This window comes from Camelus dromedarius, chromosome 30, assembly GCF_036321535.1.
Source record: "Camelus dromedarius isolate mCamDro1 chromosome 30, mCamDro1.pat, whole genome shotgun sequence".
Taxonomy (NCBI): domain Eukaryota; kingdom Metazoa; phylum Chordata; class Mammalia; order Artiodactyla; family Camelidae; genus Camelus; species Camelus dromedarius.
The window spans coordinates 24,514,445-24,517,336 of record NC_087465.1 but is presented as its reverse complement, the minus strand read 5'-3'; the positions used below and the strand labels follow the sequence as shown (position 1 = coordinate 24,517,336).

General features: G+C 35.5%; 1 pseudogene; it reads right to left on the bottom strand.

Moving 5' to 3' along the window:
• Nucleotides 1-437: 437 nt before the first annotated feature.
• Nucleotides 438-1,150, bottom strand: LOC105096310 (geranylgeranyl pyrophosphate synthase-like; annotated as a pseudogene).
• Between the last annotated feature and the right edge of the window lie 1,742 nt (nt 1,151-2,892).

The following is a 2,892-nucleotide window of genomic DNA, read 5'->3' as shown; positions in this document are numbered from 1 at the left end:
CACCAAGAGAAAAAAAAACTATATTAAAGAGGACTAATAAAATTAGTGAATCAATAAACTTGTGACTTTTCTCTACGTACTTTCAAATCCCACCAAATCTTCCCGAATCACTGCTCCACAAATTCATCCCAGCCTCCTAATAACCAGCAAACTGTTAAGCTCCCCCTTTCCGGTGGCCTCTAGCTACGTTCTGGGTGGTACTCATTTCACACTTAATAATGTCCATCATGTTGTTTTCTAATGGTCTCGTCTGCACATTTCCCAGCAAAATGCTAAGGTATGGAAAATATATTTTTTTAAACAAACTTTAAAGTACTAAGTATACAATAAACATTCTATAAGATGTATGATAAATTTACTTTAATAAACCAAAAAGAAAAAAAAATCAAAACCACCAGAAATAGTAACTACTAGTTTTACTGTTGAACATTTACATCTTATAAAAATAAGTACTGAGAAGATGCACATGCATCAATTTGTTTATAGGCTTTAGACTCAGGCTCTTTAAGAGTATCCCGGGTGTATTCAAAAGAACCTACATTCTCCAGATAATATACACAGTATTTTTTAATATCTACATTTTCGGTTCTCTGGCACAAGATATTCTGCACCTGGGTGCTTTCAGGACTCGACCAAATAGAATGAATCATAGGGGATGAGAATTTCCCTCTGTTAGATCTTCACAAAAGCTTTTGTTTTCACTATATTCTTTGGAGTGCAGATTAGCATAATCATTCCTAATTTGGAAAAAGAGCCCAAGTGTGTTAAGTAGTGGCTTTAAATCTTCTTTGTAATCAGAGAACAACTGCATGTGACCTACTGCTAAGCCAAACAGTCCACCTGTCTTCTGCAGCACCATCGCTCTATACTCCTCTTCTGTGGGACAGGTGTAATTATCCCTCCAGTAGATGTCAAGGCCTTGGCCCTGATGGAGGTCTAAAAGCTGGCGGGTAAAGAGCTTCACTGCATCCGGGTGATCAAGGGTTAAGACCTTCTCTAGGCCAAGAAAATACATATAATTTGCAGAATTGATGTCGGATGGAATTCCGTAGATGCTGTGTGCCACTGGAAAGCCATGTCAGAGTTTTGAGTTGTCTTCAATGTCATTGATGAGTGAACTGGCATTATGCAACATTTCCGTCACTTCAATGATAATCTAACAAGAAATACAATTGAAAAATTTAATTTTATTTGAACTGTTCAAAAGCACTTATAAATACTTATTGTATAGTAACAGACTATCAAAGTGTCAGATGTCTTAGTATTTAAAACTAATAATTATCTAGCAACCTCAATATAAAACATTGCATGAGCATTAAACTGAATTAATGGCAAGGGATATTTTTACATAACATCTATTAATTTCTTGGGGATTAAGAATAAGGTAAGAATTGCCTAAATACCTGTAGCTTGTCTTCTGGAACTTTTAGCCAATGATTAAGCACCTGTGAGTTTGGTTGTCACTTGTTTACCTGCATTTAAAGAATAAAATTTGGCAATAAATTAATATTTTAATGATCAGAAACACATTCAGAAACTTCCTCTAAAACTGATCAGACTTGATAAATCCAGCCCCATCAATCTGCCTACTGCAGAGCTGGTGTTCCACTGCTGGGCCCCCAATGCCCTCTCAGCCAAAAATCCTAAAATGCACAACCTTTTAAAATTAGGGCAGGCAAAAGAGTTGCTAAAGTACACCAGTGCCCATTAGTAAGCCTACTCCTTTCATCTTAACTTATATTAAGTTTTGGAATGGAATGAACTTTTAAGGAAATATAATCTAATTCACTCCTTTTTTGGAAAGGGAGGCCCATCAGTGGCCATCAGCACTGCCCAGAAACCAGAGGTATTTTTAAGTAAATGTACTTTGCTACTGAATTACCCCATAAAATTACCTCCTAAAATTATCTGCCATTACTTTGAATTAAGATTTGAGAGACTGGACAGCTCTACTTCTTTCCTGTGAAAAAGTAAGATTACCACTCCATGAAGTACTCCCTTTTAACATCCTGAATTTAGTCAAGGTTAGTATCTTCATTTTTGGCTAGGGTGATTAGTTCTTTAATATTTTTTTTCTTACACAGAAAACTCAAGAGAGGTCTTTGGGTACTAGTCACCACTAGAAGTCATTTTAGCCCAAAAATAAAGGAATAATAGATAAAAACCACAACCAGTTCATTTAATAAAAATGTTCATTCTATGAGCTTCTTGCTTAAGTAAATGCACAGTAACATCCTAATTTCAGATTAGGCTTCAGGAAAATAGTTACATAAAAAGTTTCAGCAAACAAACCCAGTCTTAGATTCTAAGTCCCATCTGTATTTTCTCTGCACCAATCATCCAAACAAATGAATACACAAACCCTCATAGCATACCCAAATGGAACAAAGTTTCACTTTCTGGGAGAAGTCAAAAAGGGAAGGAGCTGTCAGGATTTTGGAAGCAGCATCTCCTGTCTATTAACCCTTAAGGTGAACATGGTCTGAGTAGCAATTATATCATTTAGACTTTTAATCTACTTTCCAGTTTAACAAGGGCAATCTGGTCTATACAAAGAATGCACAACTGTGCAAAGTAACACTATCACTTTAAAAAACAAATTTAGAAGATGAAGAACAGAGAATCAATGTGCAGTCACACTTTCCTTCACTTCAGAATGTATACCGGAAACAGTACAATAAATGGCTTAACTTACAGGCACCGCAGTTTTGTTTTAATACTTTTCCCCTGTCATCTAAGGTCTAGCTTATATGTGAATTTTTATTATAAGAACCCATTATCATATGCTTGAGTTTTTATTTGGTACTATCATTTTCCAGACAAAGTTTAAAAAACAGCAAAATAAAACAAGTACACATATATGATTAGGCAGGTGTTTCTTTAGGACGCCAT